Genomic DNA, 12,423 nt, shown 5'->3' with positions numbered 1-12,423 from the left:
TAAGTATAAATATAAATATATAGCATATGAATTATTTCCAAAGGATGTGTAACCAGTGAGAGTCACAAATCCCCAAGGTAATCTCTGGAATGAGTTGAGAGAGAATGGAATTGCTAGATCAAGTCAACTACTTGAAAACTTCTGTACTTAAGAGAGGCCTTTCCTCTATAGTGAAAACAAGAGTAACAGGGGGCCGGGCAGTGGTGCACCAGGTTAAGTGCTCATAGTATGAAGCACAAGGATCCTGGTTCGAGCCCCCCGCAGCTCTCCACCTGCAGGGGAATCACTTGTAAAGCAAGTCTGCAGGTGTCTATCTTTCTCTCTCCCTCTCTATCACCCCCCTCTCAATTTCTCTCTGTCCTATCCAATAAAATGGGAAAAAATGGCTGCCAAGAGCAATAGATTCATAGTGCAGGCACTGAGCCCCAGTGATAACCCTGGAGGCAAGAAAACAAACAAACAAACAAAAAAACACAAGAAGAGAATTATTAAAATAGCCTACATAAAATTAAAAAAGAAATTTCTATTAAACCCATAATCACACAAGTTGACGCTCTATTTGCTGTTTCGTAAGTCATAAAGCACTTGAAGAAAAATCAAACATCTTTTGAAATGGATAAAGTGGAAGGGAAACGTAAACAAAAATGCAACTCAGAAACATATTATGATATGAAGTAAATAAAGCTCAGGGGGTTGTTGCCCAAAGCCCATTACCCGATGGTTACAGTTTGACTCCTTCGGATCTTGACAAGTCACTCTTTCAACCTTCTGACAGCTCTCTGTGGAGTGTGGCTAGAGTTGTCCTTGGATGGTTCAGATCAAAACCCACCAGCTCAGACTGCCGGGAAGATATGGCGGCCGTGCCCTGCAATGCTCTGAAAAGCCTGCTTCTCCACTGACCCTCCTCTGTTTGGCTCTGCTCTGGAAAGGACTCCGTTATTCATAAATCCCACTCTACCACCAGGGCATGGCCCCTAGTCCCTTTTGACTCTAGACCTGGTGAGGGTAGTTCTTCCTCCTCAGCAAGACTTGGGTATTTGTAGAACATAACCCCCAGGAGGGGTAAGCGGGCTAGGTGCCACTGCAGAAGAATCAGTGGAAGTGGCTGCTCCAAGTCCATGTCCAACCCGGGTACTTTCAGATCCAGACGGTGTCTTGAACTAGTCAGGGAGCAGGGGTACAATGACTTGGGAACTTGGCGTCCTCTTCCTCGATGTCCCAAGACGCTGTGGTGGAAACTGGCCTGTTTTCCTTTTAGCTCGTGCTCTAAATGAGCAACAGAGAAGGACAACACTGGTTCTGGGGCAGACTTACCAGATGGGCCATAGGAGTACAGTCTTTCTTAGAACTTTGGGGTGCTGGGTCCTAGGAGCAGTCATGAATGGGGTATATCCCCATTCTTATCTGCTGAAAGATGGAACCCTTAGCCTTTAGGAACATGACAACTTACTGGGTTGTCGGAAAAGACATGCCACATTTTTGCACAGAAAAATATGTCATGGCTTTTCCAACAACCCAATATTTGTAGCTTCTGAAGTACAAACAGCAGTGTGTGTGTGTGTGCCGGGGGGGGGGGGTGACCACAGAACACAATTGAAGGGAACTAAAAAGGTGGTGTGCTCTGGAGAATACCAGGACCCAAAATAAATTTGGTTTCCTGAGTCCGTGTCAGGAGGAGAATGTGAGAGCAATCAGTCAACCCACTAACAGAGAAAAGGGTTTAAAAGAGACAAGAGAAAGTCCCCAACTCAGAATGAGACTGCGGGGGAAAGACCAGGCGACACAGGGACCATCCATGCTGGGGCCAGTGAAGTGACAGTAAGGCAGTTGCATGCTATTTTGTATTCTTTCCATCCTTCTTTTGTTGCCCCAGCCTTCTTAGTTTCCTTTTCTGCCTTCAGACACCCACAGCTAGCCTCATGCAGCGGCCTGGACGAAGAGAAAGTAACTATTGTTGCAGGTGGGAAGCTCTGTTTGAGTGGTGGTTTTGTGTGTACTTTCAGTTTAAAGCAGATCTCTCTCTCTCTCTCTCTCTCTCTCTCTCTCACACACACACACACACACCAAGCCACATGCACAGTAAATCCCCACCTGTTTCAGTGAGTGCCACCTTCACAGTGGGCTTGGTCCGATTACAAAACTGTCCCTGGGTTATGCTGCCAAGCTCGCCATCATATTCAAAGTCCTATTCTTCTGACTTAGGTCCGTGTTTGAGCATGTGTGTTAAGAGACTGGCAAAGATCTGGTGTTCTGCCTTTAAGAGTAGACTAAGCTCAGCTTGTAATGACTTTCTAACATGCTTATCACGACTTTCCTGTGCTCGCATTTCTTATACCTCTTAGTGATTTTTGTTGGTGAAATGTTTGGGAAGAGTCAGACTCAACTAACTGAGGAGTCCTAGTGTCTCCTGTGAGCATCCTCTAGAAACACTCTGGTAGGATCTGAAGGGAGGGGCTCCCAGTGGCCTCACAGCAGCTTCTGGAGACTAATCACGTAGGTAGAGCACTGGACTCCCAGAACTTTATACTCAGCATCACATGTGCCAGTGATGCGCTGGTTCTCTTCCTGTCTCATAAATAAATAACCAAATAAATGAACAAATAAAGCTTTTATAGGACTCAGGTGCACAATCAATGTCTGGCTACTCTCCATTATTCTTGAGGTGCAAACGGTGTGGAGGCACAGGCCCTTGACCCAGGTTAAACACATACAGAAGACCCGGGCTGCTCCACGCGTGCAGGAGCTCCGGCCAGAGGACAAAAAGGGAAAGGCTCTAGACTCCCCCCCCCCCCACACACACACACACCACTCATCTCTTGGGACCGGCAAAGAGCTAGCGAAGTACGCAGGCTGCCAAGACCCACATCTGGAGGACCCCAAGCAATAAGGATAACTGTGGTGTCACAAATGAGAACCAGGTGCCTCCCCCAGCAATTCTCAGAGCCCCTGCCTCATCCTGACTGAAGTAAACAGAATCACAGTGCCATCTGCTGGAAAAGCAAAAGTAGCACAACTCTCTGAATTGCTAATTCGGATGATCCCCAAATACTAAACGTGGCTAAACGAAAGATTGCTGAAGTCCTGGGCCCCTATGAACACACCTAGAATAGATATTCTAGCTTATTTCCACCCTTGGCTCCTTATTCTCATTGGCTCTAATCCTACTCTTTGGTCCCTGTTTGTTGAGCAATATGTCTTGCTTTGCATTTTACTGTTTTACACCAAACAAATAAAAAACTAGAAAGAACAAACTCACAAGGAAGAGATGAAAACACAAATAAAACCAGAAACAAAAGAGAAGTTCAAATATAAACTGATGGGGGGTTGAGCGGTAGGTAGAGCAGCGGGTTAAGCGCACATGACGCAAAGCGCAAGGACCAGCGAAAGAATCCCTGTTTGAGCCCCCGGCTCCTCACCTGCAGGGGGATCTCTTCACAAGTGGTGAAGCAGGTCTGCATGTATCTGTCTTTCTCTCCCCCCTCTATATTCCCTTTCTCTCTCAGTTTCTTTCTGTCCTATCCAACAACAATGACAGCAATGACAACAACAATCACAACAACAACGATAAAAAAAAAAACAAGGGCAACAGAAGGGGAAAAATAGCCTCCAGGAGCAGTGGATTCCTGGTGCAGGCACTGAGCCCCAGTGATAACCCTGGAGGAAAAATAAATAAATAAAATAAATAAAAATTAATATATATATATATATATATATATAAACTGACGATATCAAACATCACAAAAGAGTATTATGAACATTCATATGTAACAAGTTGGTCAAGCTATAAGAAATGGATAAATTCTTAGAAAAGTGCAATATTTCACCATAGAATGAGGATTTTATTTATTCATTCATGAGAAAGATAAGAGAGGAAAGAGAAAGAACCAGACATCACTCTGGTACATGTGCTGCTGGGGATGAAACTCAGGACCTCTGCTTGAGAGTCCGATACATTATCCACTGTTCCTTTTTCTTTTCTCTTCTTTTCTTCTTTCCTTTCCTCTCCTCTCCTCTCCTCTCCTCTCCTCTCCTCTCCTCTCCTCTCCTCTCCTCTCCTTCCCTTTCCTTTCCGTTCCTTTTCTTTTCTTCCCCCCCCCTCTCTCTCTCTTTTAATTGGATAGGACCGAGAGAAATTCAGAGAGGAGTGGGAGACAGAGAGGGAGAGAGAGAAAGATAAGACACTTGCAGACCTGCTTCACTGCTTGTGGAGCATCCCTGCTGCAGGTGGAGAGCCGGGGGTTCGAACCCAAATCCTTGTGCTTAGTACTATGTGCACTTAACTGGGTGCACATATATTATTATTTTTTTTAATTGTTAAAATTATTTTTATTTTATTTTCCCTTTTGTTGCCCTTGTTGTCTTTTCATTGTTATTGTAGTTATTATTGTTATTGATATCGTCACTGTTGGCTAGAACAGAGAGAAAGGGAGAGAGGAGGGGAAGACAGAGAGGGGGAGAGAAAGACAGACACCTGCAGACCTGCTTCACCGCCTGTGAAGCGACTCCCCTGCAGGTGGGGAGCCGGGGCTGGAACCGGGATCCTTACGCCGGTCCTTGCGCTTTGTGCCACGTGCGCTTAACCCGCTGCGCTACCGCCCGACCCCCATATATTATTTTAGAGACATATACAGAATGATACTGAATTTGTTAGCTTGTGACATATTCTCAGTTACTGCTTAACTTACTCTTATTTTCTTTGGATTTCTTTATTTATGTATTTATGTACTCCAAAAACTGAGGGAATATGGTCAAATAATGGTAAATCAGTTTTGCTTACAAAAACTCACTCTCTCTTCTTTGTTTGCCATCCCTCTTTCCCTTCATCCCAGTAACATTGACAAAGCTTCTATTATCCTATGGCTGGGTGGTTGGGGATGAAATAGGCAGCTCCCCGTCCAGAGAGGGGCACAGGCTAGTGGGGGGAAAAGATGACGAGGTCTTGAGGGGAAGGCAGAAGATGGCATGGTCCTTGGGGGAGCAGAGCCCTTCCTAGCCAGCAGGGGATGGGTAACACCCGGCATCTCAGAGCTGATGACGTCCAGACTGAGTGCTGGGGCAAGAGCAGAAGGTAGGCTTGGTTTGGTGGAGGGTGAGAAGGGGATAGTGTGAATGTGCCCAGGTGTGAGGTGTGCCCAAGTGGGACATGTGGTGGGCAATGCCAGAGACTTTAAAGACTGGAGTGTTGGGTTAGAGTGCAGCTTGGCTCTTGAATTTCCGGGAAGAGAGACAGAGCTCGGTGCAGAGTCTTGTTTATGATGCAGAGAAGTTTAGATTTCACCCTCAAGGTCAGTGGGAAGTTCTCTGAAGAGTGTTCCTAAATGGGGATGAGAGTGGAGAGTATCATTCTAGAAAACCCTGTATCTTCCACCTAACTCTTCCGTACTGTTGGTCCCAGCTCCCCTGTTCCTCCACTAGTCTTAACCTGACTCCTTCCAGAGCGCTACAGTCAACAGGGACTTACCACTGAGTCCTGGGCAGGAGGCAGGGACAGCCACCTGACCAAGGTGCCTCTGTATTGTGTCCACGGCTTCCTAACACCATGACACCCACACCTAGTGTCTCTGAGCCTCTTTGGGAAAAGCTCTCTCTCTCTTCTCTTCTTGTTTGACCCAAGAACAATCACATCATTTTACATATATCTGCATATATGTACATAGATAAATAAGCTTAACCGTTTTCAGTTTATGGTTATTTATTTATTTATTTTATTATTTTATTTTATTTTTTAAATATTTTTATATTTATTTTTATTTATTTATTCCCTTCTGTTGCCCTTGCTGTTTTATTGTTGTAGTTATTATTGTTGTCATTGTTGTTGGATAGGACAGAGAGAAATGGAGAGGGGAGGGGGAAGACAGAGAGAGGGAGAGAAAGATAGACACCTGCAGACCTGTTTCACTGCTTGTGAAGCGACACCCCTGCAGGTGGGGAGCCAGGGCTTGAACCAGGATCCTTATGCGGGTCCTTGTGCTTAGCGCCACCTGCGCTTAACCCGCTGGGCTACAGCCCGACTCCTTTATTTATTTATTTATTTATTTATTTATTTATTTATTTATTTATTTATATTTATGTAGTGCTAGAAATCAAATTCAAAGTCTCATTCCTGTACTCTACCGCATGAAGGGCACACCCTTCCCAATCATTACTTTCTTCCCCTGTGGCTCTGAGCTGACCTTTTCAGATAGAGAGAGCTAGAGAGACAGAGAGGGGAGGCAGCACAGCACTGAAGCGTCTGCCAGTGCGGTAGGGTCCAGGCTCAGACCTGGGCTGTGAGTGTGACAGAGCAGTGCACTGTCCAGGTAAGCTACTTTCCTGGCCCGGAAATCTAAAATAAATAAATAAATAATGCGAGAGAGCACACATGCAAAGCACCTCTCCACTATCCATGGAGCCCCACTTGTTTTTTGTCTTTGTTGCTGTCACGCGATAGGGGGACGGATGATTAATAGCGGATTACGATACCGTAAGATTGCAGGTTATATATAGAGCCCACACCACACCCACCACCCAAGGTTTGTGCCTCCACCCCCCCCAACGAGAACCACCATAGCTCACGCAAAGTCTTTGAGATAGTTGGTTGATTTATTTGCAAGTGTATGTGCTTCAGTTCTCTAGATTCTAAGTGCGACTGAAACCATCAGGTAACAGTTGTCTTTCATCTCTTTACTTATTGGCTAAGTGTCATCATCTCCAGTTCCATCCATTTCGTCCCAAGGGACACATCCAGTCAATTTTAATATTGAAATGAGCCTTGGAGCTGATGAACACTCTCCTGGCTGTGTCTAGGCGGTGTGTGTATGTGTGTGTGTGTGTGTGTGTGTGTGTGTGTGTGTGTGTGTGTGTGTTCATGCCACAACAGTGCAGGCGATGCCAGGCTCGGGTGTGCGTGTGCACTCCTACCGCTACTCAGAGCTGTAGCTTGTAGACTGACTGAGGAGACAAACCAGGCCAAAGCAGGCCTCTAGAACTGTATGGACCTAGAGGAGGAGGAAGAGGATGAGGAGGAGGAGGAGGAGGTGGTGGTGTCTTAAACAATCTAACTTCATAACATGAGAAACTGGAAAAAGAGGAACTAAACCAAAAGCTAGTAGAAAGGAGAAAAATCATTCAGATTACAACAGAAACAGATCATGAAAAATAATAGAGAAAAGCAACGAATCCGAAGTTGGTTCTTCAAAAAGACTAACAGAATTGAAAAGTTTTTAACCAAGTTGTCTAAGACAAAAATAGAAGACCAGAGGGGCCGGGTGGTGGCGCACCTGGTTAAGCACATGTTACAGAAACAGAAGACTCAAATACATAAAGTCAGATATGAAGGTGGGAGGGAGTGTAAAGCTGGTAGTACAAGAAGAAAGTAAAATGAAAAAGCTTATGTTAATGAAATGGATCACTTGGGTAAAAATAGGCAAATTCCTAGAAACACAAAACTTATAAAGACTGAAGGTGTAGAAAGTCTGAAGAATTCCCACTAGTGAGGAGAATAAATCAGTAATAAAAAAATTAAAGTCAAATAAATGTTACCAGGAAATCCGCCATTGTAACCACACAAAGTGAAGGATATATATATATATATATATATCTCCACAGCGTTGTACAGCCATCACCAGCTTCAGAACTCTTCATCACCCCAAACTGAAACTCTGTGCTCATTACACAATGATTGCTGCCCCCCGCCCTCTGCTAATGTCTACTCTTCTGTTTCTGAGAATTTGCCAACTGTAGGTAGCAGCCGGCAAGTGGAATCATACAACTCCTGGCCTTTGGTGCAGGCTCCTTTCCACATGAGCCAGTGTAGTCTGTATCCAGATGCCCTTGCTTTTAAAGACTGAGTTCCACTGCTTGTGCGCACTACACTTTGATTATCCATTCCCTTGTTTCTGGACATTTAGAAGAGTTATCTCAGTTTCTTAGGTTCTTATGAGGTGTGACTGTTACTTGGATGTCCCTTGATATGATTAACTGGATAGTAGGTTGGAGATTTTGTGGAGTGCCTCTCGTTTTTTTCTTTCTGACTTTTTTTTTTTCCCTCTTCTTATTAGTAATCTGAGGTTAGAGGTTTTGAGCAAGAAGACTCACAGAAATGCAAAGTCATTCTTGATACATCCTATGAGGGGTGACTGCTTCCAACAAAACCATTCTCCTATTTATATATCAGTGTCTGTATTAAGCTGGATATGCTGTTCATAGTTATACCTGTAACTCTGTCTGGGTGCTGCAAGGTTCAATCTAGCCTTCCCACTGTGTAAGCTCTGGTTTTGACCATCTAGATATTTTCTTTTCTTCTCTTTTCTTTTCTTGCTGTCTTTTTTCTTTCTCCTCCACCCTGGTCTTTACCCAGTGATGAAGATGGTTAATGCACAGATGTTGTCAAGTTATAAAATACATTTCCATGTGACTGTTGGCAGAATGGAACAACCACACAGAACAGTCTGGAGTCGTCAACCAACTCAGTCAACTGCAGCCCACTATTATGCTCTGCCCCCACTGGCTCTCTCAACTGGAGATCGACATCCTTCTAGTCTCTTGGCCAAATTCACTTGCTCATCTGAAACATTTATGGGACCCCAAGACTCGGAGGAAACCTGAGTAAGCTGCCACAGACCCTCTCTGCCTCAGTACTTGCTTGTTTTCATGCCATGGCAGTGAGGAAAACTCCTTATACTTCCTGCTCCCAAGATTCCTGGTGGAGTGTGAAGGGGAATTCCCTTATGCCGGGGGGCTTCCATGTTTCTTCTGCTCCTGAACCCACCATAGTTCAACCTCTTGTCTGAGACCCACAAGCATCTTTCTTTAACCATTTCATCCTTTTCAGGCAGGATTAGACTTATCTTGTCCAGGAAAAGGCAATACTCCTTTTTTTAAAAAAAAAAAATCATTACTTATGTATTGGATAGAGACAGCCAGAAATCAAGGGGGAGATAGAGAGGGAGAGAGACAGAAGACACCTGTAGCCCTGATTCACCACTCGCAAAACATCCCCCCTGCAGGTAGGGACCAGGGGCTTGAAGCCAGGTAGGTCCTTGCACGTTGTGCCATGTGCACTTAACCAGGTGTGCCACCACCCGATCCCAGAAAATACTGTTTCATGTACTGTTTTCTGTTGAATATATTTCCTATGTTAAGAATGGGAGAACGGAAGTATAACTTTCGGGACTGCTCTCTGCTTGCCAATGTGTGCAGTTACCACATTCCTGAAGTAGCGACCACCTCTCGGTCCTCTGGAGGTGGGGAAGGGCATGCGCATCCTGAGCGGGGTGGGGGGGACTCTCATGCGTGAGGGCCTTTAGATTCTCTTCTTCCACTGACCCCTCTTGCTCTGTGAACACACATTAACATCTAAATTGCCTTTGGAAAACCTGGAGCATGAGGAACTAATGTCAGTATATTTGAACTTCATTCACTGCTCAAGAGACAAACTGGATTACCAAGAGATTTCAGCAGAAGAGTAGAAAGGAAGAACAAAGAACCGCTAGGGAGCAGAAAATTCATCCTCTCCTCCAAACACTGATACTATTTGGATTTTCATGTGGGACATTCATGCAGGGAGAAGTAAATAAAACCCAAAAGCAGAAGTAGAGTGGTGAGTTCCAACAGTCCCCTCTACTACTATTATCCTCTTGACCTTTGGCTTTAGTCTCTTTAGTTGCACAAAATAAGATCATTTGCTCAAGGGTACTGGGCCTTGATGAGGCTGTCATCAGCCCTTCCTCTTCTCCTTTAGCAGGGTGCCCTGACTTGGCTATCTCAGTTCACAGGAAGGGTGGAATTAATCTGTTTATCCAGAGGGCTGCCATTTTTCTAAGGGGCACTGAGGAGGTGTACAGACAAGTATGTTAAGCTTTTCTTTGAAATGAGAAACAATAATCCAAATGGTAGCAAGCCAGCTATGGTTGAGCACGGACACAGTGACAGAAGGGTCGGGGTGATTGCTGAGACCGAGAGGGCTCGGAAGAATTGGCTAAGGGTCCAGGAGTGAGGAAGAGAAAACAATTGTTTCTTTCAGGGGGAAGGGCACCGGAAGGGGCAAGAGGGAACTGGGGACCCAGTGCGCGATGGTAGAGAAGGACTGAAGTTGTCAGAGCAAGTGGTGTCCTATGATGCAGAGAGAATGCATTGTAGCCATGTGTTGATAACTGCACTGTGGATCATTAATTCCTCAATAAAAACGATCTGGAAAATGTCTGTTTTATTGTCTCCTTCCATTTTAGTTGTTTCTATATTTACTGTTGATAGAGGGGTACAAACAACTGATTGCAGTGACCGGACACCGTCACACTGCTCTCTTTTTAAAAATTTCTTTATTGGGGAATGAATGTTTTACATTCGACAGTAAATACAATAGTTTGTACATGCATAACATCTCCCAGTTTTCCATATAACAATACAACCCCCACTAGGTCCTCTGTCATCCTTCTTGGACGTGTATTCTCCCTGGGGGATTAATGTTGTATAGTCGACAGCAAATACAATAGTTTGTAGGTGCATAACATTTCCCAGTTTTCCATATAACAATACAACCCCTACTAGGTCCTCTGTCATCCTTCTTGGACCTGTATTCTCCCCACCTACCCACCCCAGAGTCTTTTACTTTGGTGCAATACACCAATTCCAGTTCAGGTTCTACTTGTGTTTTCTCTCCTGATCTTGTTTTTCAACTTCTGCCTGAGAGTGAGATCATCCCATATTCATCCTTCTGTTTCTGATTTATTTCACTTAACATGATTTCTTCAAGTTCCATCCAAGATGGGCTGAAAATAGTGAGTTCACCATTTTTAATAGCTGAGTAGTATTCCATTGTGTATATAGACCACAACTTGCTCAGACACTCATCGTCACACTGCTCTTTAAGGATTAACGCCACTGCTATTTTTACAGAACATTTAATTGCCTTTCCTCCAAGTGGGACTGAACAGCTCTCTCTCTCGGAGTGTTATTTATATTTATTTATTTATTTATTTATTTATTTATTTATTTATTTATTTATCTCTAGGGTTATTGCTGGTACTTGCACTACAAATCCACTACTCCAGGAGGCTATTTTTTTCCTTTTGTTGCCCTTGTTGTTTATCATTGTTGTCGTTGTTGTTGGATAGGGCAGAGAGAAATCAAGAGAGGAGGGGAAAACAGAGAGGGGGAGAGAAAGATAAGACACCTGCAGACCTGCTTCACCACCTGTGAAGCGACTCCCCTGCAGGTGGGGAGCCGGGGGCTCGAACCGGGATCCTTACGCCGGTCCTTGCGCTTTGTGCCATGTGCGCTTAACCCGCTGCTCTACTGCCCGGCCCCGCCTCGGAGTGGTTTTTACCACCATTCATCCTCAGGTTTCCGAAGACCCTTTTCCTGCTTCCCCAAGGAGCCTCATCCTGACTTCACCTCCCAGATTCCAGATGGAAGATGGATTAGGCCCCCTGCTGATCAAGATGGGCTGAACCAACGGGATGGTGCCAAGCACAAGCCCCCATCTGCCTAAACTCTTTCCTTGCCCTGCTCTCTCCTCCTCATACAATCTCCTAAGACAAAGGGAGACAGAGCTGAGGATGAGTCCTCCTGTCTCCTACCTGACGGGCTTGTATTAAAACTACACTTCTTCTCCTCAGGTGCCAGCCTCATGGTCTTTCTGGCTTCCAGGCCCCTGGTCGGACAATGCCAGTGCTGAGCCTTCTCCCGGCTCCATACTTAGCTGCCTCTGTTTAGAGAAGCTGTCTGCTGCCACCTCGCATTCTGCTGCTCACGGCTCGCGGAGAGGTCTCAGTGAGCAGTCTGGCCATTGTGGGCACCTGCCCGGATTAGTGCAGTCCAGGTGGCAAGTAGGGGAGGCAGATTCTGGCTCGGCTTGTTGAGCGCTGACTGTGCCGGGTGCTTTCCCAAGGGTCCCACAGGCAGGAACACATCTCCTCCTCAAAGCCTGCACAGGTGGAAGATGTTGGCATTGAGTTTACTTTGAGAGACAAGAAACTGAGGTTTAGAGAGTCTCATTTGCCTCATGCATCCGGGACACACAAGGTGCCTGACAAGAGCAATTCCATTTTGAAACACAGTTCTGGTCAGTGTGGACGGCTAGAGGAAGGGCAGGGCAGGACTGGTCTAGGAGATGCGCAAGAGATCTGTGAGCTGGCAGGGCAGGGCAGGGCAAGGGGAACAGAACTGGTCCTGAGGGCCAAATCCTCTGGCCACTTGGTGAAAATGAACTCCCAGTTGGAAGTGATTCCTGTTCTGGTGCTGATTTCACTCACTCATTCACTCACTCACTCACACACACACATTCACTGGACCCGTGCTGCACTGAGCCAGTGTGTTGTGTGCTGCTTGCAATGCAGCGGCGCACAGGGAAAGATTCTTCTGTGGCCACAGCCTGGTGGGGGGACCCATAGCCACTGGGACTAGTGCTGTTTTGGAACCGTGTAGAACAAACACGAAGCACTA

This window comes from Erinaceus europaeus, chromosome X, assembly GCF_950295315.1.
Source record: "Erinaceus europaeus chromosome X, mEriEur2.1, whole genome shotgun sequence".
In the NCBI taxonomy this organism is placed as follows: Eukaryota; Metazoa; Chordata; class Mammalia; order Eulipotyphla; family Erinaceidae; genus Erinaceus; species Erinaceus europaeus.
This window is presented reverse-complemented; position numbering follows the sequence as displayed.